The sequence below is a fragment of the Phaseolus vulgaris genome, chromosome 7 (genome assembly GCF_000499845.2).
Source record: "Phaseolus vulgaris cultivar G19833 chromosome 7, P. vulgaris v2.0, whole genome shotgun sequence".
Taxonomy (NCBI): Eukaryota; Viridiplantae; Streptophyta; class Magnoliopsida; order Fabales; family Fabaceae; genus Phaseolus; species Phaseolus vulgaris.
The window spans coordinates 6855218-6862227 of NC_023753.2; the positions used below are offsets into that span (position 1 = coordinate 6855218).

Consider the following 7010-nt stretch of genomic DNA (forward strand, 5'->3'; position numbering starts at 1 on the left):
TGGAACAAGTTGTCCCTATATCATTGTTCCTGTGAAAATTACAAAATGAGAATTTTTTGTTACAGTAATGAGTAGGACCTGGATTAGGAAGATGCTAAAATTGATAGAAGAGTAAGTGAAGGATGTTCCTCTGTTTCCAACTTCTTAAGATGGTCCACATCGAGTAGCATTATAAACAAAAAAAGGATTGTGTATAATATAAACCACAAAGGTTATTCATCTCAATTTACTGAGCCGTGCACTGAATACAAAGCGAACTATTCTTTCGCCTTTTACTAAAGAATACCGTGTTTTCATTGTATTAAACGGCATAAGTTAATTTTTGAAAGAGAATTCTTTTGAAATTTCTGTAATTAGTTTAATGTTTCTGAGATTGTTGTTTAATATTTTTGGATAATTTAAGGTGTGTAGTGACCTTTTGTAGTCAAAATTTTCAGAAATATCTATTATTGGATGATTACTTTTCAAACTCTTATTCATATATATAATTTATGGTGGATCAATTGAGTTAGACAAATTAAAATGAAATTTTAATTTTAACTTCTAAAGCAGTGGAGATTTATAGAAAAAAAGTATATTTATGAAATACTCAGATAAATATATTGTTATTTATAATATTTTATTTATTAAGGTTTAATATTAATATTAATATTCTTTTAACATAAATTTATAATATTCCTTAGCAAAAAATAATATAAATGTTATATATATATTATAAATTTTTGATTTTTTCAATAAATATATTATTACTATACATTTGCTGGTAGAGTAATCATGCTTCATACATAGTATTATTTTTGTTTGAACAGTTTTTTTTATATGGGTCAATCAATTAAATTGTGCCATTTACTGGTATACCACTCTCTAGTCTTGCTGCTGGTTGGATGTAAAATATGATATGAGAATTTAAAATTATTTCTCTTAGGCCATTTTGTAAAAGTATTCCCTCTGTTATACAAGGTCATGCTTCAAAGAATTAACTATTCCCTTGAAGTTGTAAGTTTGCACTAAGGTTTGCTGCAAGGAGAAGACTAGGAAGATTTAAGAATGAAAATTTAGAATGAATAAACTAGTAAAAGTTTGAAACATTTAGTTGAGGAGATAGAATTTTGGATTGACAAGATTATTGGCTTGGAGAGATAAGAATATTGTTATGGAGAGATGAAAATACTCAATGCCAACCTCTTTAGTCCATGATAAGTAATGAGAATTGCTATACTATTCCAGCATGGTGAAAGAAAAAACTAGTAAAAACTGAAGATCCTTTGTTTTATAAAGCTATTAAATCAGGTTTCAACAAAGACTAAAGTTCTTCTTCCTGATTTAATCTAAGTTAATAGAGACAGAATGACAGGAAAGATGTGAGTGAGATGAAAGAAATTTAATGAGGTATGACCTATTGTTTATATTTTTCCAACTAAGAACAAGGACCACATGGAATACCACAATGAATATAATGAATTATTTGTGGTATAAAATCTAAAATCTCTCCATTTTAAGGCCACGGAGCCATGTAGTGAATACAAAGCGAATTATTCTTTCGCCTTTTACTAAAGAATACCGTGTTTTCTCTATTTACAATGGCATACCTTAATGGACCCTGCAACTAGTTCAAATATTTATTGTTGGTCAGAAATTATCATAGACCCTGCAACTATTTTTTCTTTTTAATATAACTACTTCAATATAACTACTTCAATTTTCTGTAGCTTGTAATAATTTATTATGTTATTATTTATGTCGTATATATTTTTGGCAGTCCAATGAATGTAATGATTTAGTAATATTTTCTATATAGGAAGAATATTTAAATATGAAATTTTAGATCGTTGAATTTACCCTTTTTTCTAGTTCTAACTCTTAAATTAATTTAAGTATTTTTATTATTTTAAAATACTGTGTAAAATAATTTTTAATCATTAATAAAATCTGTAATATAGTTTTTGTTATAATTGGTTTTGGTAATTAAGGATCTCAAAGTTTTAGTTTTAAATAAATTATTAATAATTCAAAATTTTAAAATAAAAAGTATTTATATATGCAATTATTTATAAAATTAAAACCATACTAAATATGAAAGCTATTTTTGTTATATTAATGATAATAATATATAAATTTTGATTTTGATTTTCCAACTTAAGATGCACTTATTTTGGATGTCAGGAAACTGTCCTATAATTGTCTGAAAATCCATATTCAAGAGGTTCCATGTTTCTGCAAATCTCAGAACAATTTGCCTTTGTTCTGTGTCTCTTCTAACTAAGAGAAAAGGGTGAAAAACTACTGCAAAAGTATGTTTCACAGATGAAAATACTCAATGTTAACCTTTTAGTCCATGATAAGTTATGAGGATTTATGTCACACTGGTGAAATCAGGTTAAAATCAGGATGTGTCTGACAATTGTGTGGTGCTTTAGGTACAGCTGTGTTTGATGTTTGATCCACCTGTATAGATGACACAACTTGTAACAAAATTTAATGGGCCTTGGATGACTGTTTGTGTTTTACTTCAATCCACCTAAGAAATTTAGTACTTTAATAATTGAGTGCTACATATTTAATTATACAAGTGGTAATTATAATAGTACCTTTGCAGCTAAAAATTCCAAGAGACCCAATTTTCCCTCTTCTATGTTCACTTTACTTCTAATTATTATAAAACACCTCTTAATAGTCATTGTTCAAAATATTTAAATTTTGTTTTATGTCATTATTATTTGTAGTTTTATTTTGTGAAATGTCAACATGTATGTTAACTCCACCAAACATTATTTATCTATTTTATAAATTCACCAACTTCATAGGTAAACAAAGAACCATGCCATACAATAACAAATAGTGGAAATGTTTCTGGCCACAGTTAAAAATATGTTGCTTCTCTTCAACCAGATAAATGCAAGGCTTAGCTAACACATTGATTTTGAAGGCTCATCAATCACGCACATTTATAGGTCTCTTTCAACTTAGGCCAAGTATTTCTTAATCATCTGCTTTGATGTTTTGAGACTTAAGGAAACTTCACATAATTCTGGTTACAGTAATGACGAGGCCCTCGCTTAAGAAGTTCCACATTGAGTAGCAACATAAAAAAACAAATGGGTTGTATGATATAAAGTAGAAAGGTTTTTAATTACACCTCACTCAGCCGTGCACTGAATACAAAGCGAACTATTCTTTCGCCTTTTACTAAAGAATACCGTGTTTTCATTGCATAAAGCGGCATAAGTTAATTTTTGAAAGAGAATTCCGATTGGAATCTCTGTTATTAGTTCAATACTTTTAGATTCTATAATTCTTCTCTGTTATTAGTTCAATATTTTTAGATTCTATAATTCTTCCTCTTAAACAAAAACTCTTCCTCTGAAATATTTTACTTTCTATATTAGCTACTGTTTATTGTAAATATTTGTGTTACCTAATGATGTATGCGTTACATAATATTGTAATGTTTAGTTAGAGGGTGTTTGGATCAAGTAATTAACACAAATTAACATTAAATTTTAATTTTAACTTTTAAAGCAGTGGAGATTTATACAGAAAAAGTATATTTACAAAAAATATCACATAAATATATTGTTATTTCAAAATATAATATTTTTATTTATTAAGGTTTAATATTCATATTTTTATGTAAGTTTAATTTTTTTTTCAATTTTTCTATCAATTTATTTTAAAAAAATCATTTTACATATGTACCAAAATTTCTATTATAACAATAAACAAATCTTTCTGTCACATTTCACTTTTTTTTTAATTTAATTTTTTTCTTTTAATTTAACTTAACCAACCTCAATTCCTACTTTTTTTCCCATTCTTTTATTTTTATTCTATTTTAATTCAAATAAAATATTAGATTCTGTTACGAAGTCCAGAAGTTCACAATAATTTGTAGAATGTGTAGATTTTGTTTCAATTTTGTCTTCCTTAGCAAACAAAAAATAATTCTTTTATCAATTCATGTCATATTATATACAATAAGTGTTATATATTATAAGATTTTGAAAAAAAATTTAATTTTCAATCAAATATATTATTACTCTACATTTGCTGGTACAGTAATCATGCTTCATACATGGTATTATTTCTGTTTGAACTGTTTTTTTTTTTATATGGGTCAATCCATTAAATTGGGTCATTTACTGGTATTCCACTCTAGGATATGTGGGTTTAAGATTATTTCTCATTGGCCCAAGTAAACGTATTTCCTATCCCTAATCCCTCTAATATAGAAGGCCATGTTTCAAAGAATTAATTATTCCCTTAAATTGTAAGTTTGCACTAAGGTTGCTGTAAGGGGAGGACTAAGAAGATTTAAGAAAGAATATTTAGATTGAATGAACTTGTAAAAGTTAAAATATTGGTTGAAACATTTAGTTGGGAAGATAGAATTTTGGATTGACAACATTATTGGCTTGGAGAGATACCAATATTGTTAGAGAGATGAAAATACTCAATGCCAACCTCTTTAATCCATGATAAGTAATGAGGATTGCTAAACTATTGCAGCATGGTGAAAGGAAAAACTAGTAGAAACTGGAGAATCCTTTGTTTTAGAAAACTATTAAATCAGGTTTCAAAATACTGGAGAACCTATTTGACAGGTTCAAAAACATTGATTATTCTAATGCAAAATTTAAACAAAGGCTAAATTTCTTCTTCCTGATTTAATCTAAGTTGAGAGATAGAGAGAGTGAGACAGGAAAAATGAGTGAGATGAAAGAAATTTTCTTATTGAATTGATGAGTTGAACCATTTAGTATGAGAAGCAACCTATGGTTTATATTTTCTTACTAAGAAGAAGGTCCACATGGAACACCACAATGAATATAATCACTTATTTGTAGTATAAAATCCAAAATCTCTGCAATTTAAAGACACGGAGCCATGTAGTGAATACAAAGCGAATTATTCTTTCGCCTTTTACTAAAGAATACCGTGTTTTCTCTACATATAGTGGCATACGCTAATTTTTTATAGGGGTCTGCATTGTGGACCCTGCAACTAGTTAAAATATTTTTGTTTATACTAGCTGGAATGTGCACATACTCTCTATCTTCAACAATTTTAATGAGAAAGTACTTTTTGTGCTCGAAAATTGAACTAATATATACTTATATATTTAATGATTAAAATTCATTTGTAAGTATAATAAAATGTGTTTGAAGCTTCACTATTATTCATCAATATTTACTAAAATAAAAAAAATATGATATTTTAGATTTGTTTTTATTATTTTAATAAAAGTTGAAAGAAAACTATCATTTCTTAATATATTTAGTTGAATAAATTTTTTACATGTTTTCTACGGCTGAACTCTATAACAAGCTTCCAAATGTGTATTTGTTATGTATTTATGCATAATAGAAATACATTTGAGAAATGAAAGATCATACATATTATTGGGGATTATTTACTGTGAAATAAATAGTTATAAAATACACAAACAAAACAGTTTTATGTTGTATAGAAGTTGTGAATTGAGGAGGGAGAAAAATAAAATAATATTTTTCTACATTTTAGTAAAGACAAGGGTGTAAGTAGCAGGCCCTAAAACAGACAGTAATATTAATGTTCTGCAAAGGAAGAACCTTAAAAAAAGGAGCTACTAAAGATCAAGAAGAAAATAAAAAGGAGGCAGTTTCTTCCTGCACCCCTACATTTTTCTTCCTGCACCCCCACAATGTTATGCAAAGACCAAATTATCCCTATTATTCTTTAAAAACCTTAAAATGCACTTGAACTGTATTTATTTTTTGCATTATGGATTATGGAATCCGGAAAAATTTTGGATTGGCATTTCTGGTAAAATTTCAGATTCACCAATCCGTAATTCAAAATATGCATCATTCAAAAGAAGCATTCCGGATCCACCAATATGTAACAGAAATATGTCTTCTGGATTCAAAAATCCATAATTAAAAAAAAAAGAATTCCGGATCCATGAATTCGTAATAGAATTAGACTTCTGGATTCAGCAATCTGGAAATCAATAATTTATGCAAAAATTGCTTCCAGAACACCTCCTCATCCGGAAAAAAAATAATATTCAGTTCCAGATTGCTGAATCCGTAGCACAATCCCAGATCCTATTCCGGTAACCATGGTGTCCTTTTTCAAATAAAATACTAAGACCAATTTCGGGATTTAGAAAATTGTGGGGGTGCAGGAAGAAAAATGTAGGGGTGCAGGAAGAAGAAGCCTAAAAAGGATGTCCACTTCCTCTCTCTCAGCCCAAAGATGAAATATAAAAAGAAGCCCATGATATGAGTCCATATAATTTTTTTTTATTGATTTGAGTTAAAATGAATTTTAAAGAGATTGATATATGTTTGAATACTCGTGTTATGAAAAAAATTGTAAACATCATGATTGTCCAATATTAAATTAAGTTTATATATATAAAGTTTATAATTTTTTGTTTTGTTTTAATGGATGAAATAGGATATGTGTGAATGTTTTGATGAAGAAGAAAGTTCCAAGGACTTAGAGTTGAGGAATAAGGTCAAGGACTATTTTTTGTAGTTTATTATTTTATAATAATTTTATATCAATGTTAAAATTATAGAAATTGATGTGGAATGTAAGAGAAGATTGTTTTATTCTATTATTTTGATAATTTTTGTATTATATTATAGTTAGAATTAGAGAGAAACATTTCAAGGAAACAAAAATAGAATCTTGACAACATGTGAGTGATGTACTCAAATGATTGATATGAAATATAAGAAATATAAGGGAAATATTTAGTTAATGAAGGAATAAGGTTTGGTGACAATATTATTTTGAAATTTTAGATTGAGTTTTTATAATATTTTGCAAAGAACATATTTAGAAGAGTAATAAATTTATAATGATGACAGATAAACTAAAAAAGGAAATGTAACTTTTATAAATATTTAATTATTGAGATTGATATTTAGTTAATATTAACATTTTTAATTTTTATTTAGATAATTGTTCTAATTTTATGGGTGTATTATTTTTTTAAATGAAGTAAACTTTTTTTTAAA

The 7010-nt window shown here is 27.2% G+C and overlaps 3 non-coding genes and 1 pseudogene across 3 annotated transcripts; all 4 read left to right on the forward strand.

Annotated features, from left to right (window-relative positions):
• The first annotated feature begins 232 nt into the window (after nucleotides 1–232).
• On the forward strand, nucleotides 233–349 carry LOC137830769 (U5 spliceosomal RNA). Its single transcript, XR_011084260.1, has one exon. It is a non-coding gene; the product is annotated as a U5 spliceosomal RNA (small nuclear RNA).
• Nucleotides 350–1507: 1158 nt separating this feature from the next.
• Nucleotides 1508–1617, forward strand: LOC137830772 (U5 spliceosomal RNA; annotated as a pseudogene).
• Nucleotides 1618–3143: 1526 nt separating this feature from the next.
• On the forward strand, nucleotides 3144–3261 carry LOC137830771 (U5 spliceosomal RNA). Its single transcript, XR_011084262.1, has one exon. It is a non-coding gene; the product is annotated as a U5 spliceosomal RNA (small nuclear RNA).
• A 1619-nt stretch (nucleotides 3262–4880) lies between these two features.
• Nucleotides 4881–4997, forward strand: LOC137830770 (U5 spliceosomal RNA). Its single transcript, XR_011084261.1, has one exon. It is a non-coding gene; the product is annotated as a U5 spliceosomal RNA (small nuclear RNA).
• Nucleotides 4998–7010: the final 2013 nt, after the last annotated feature.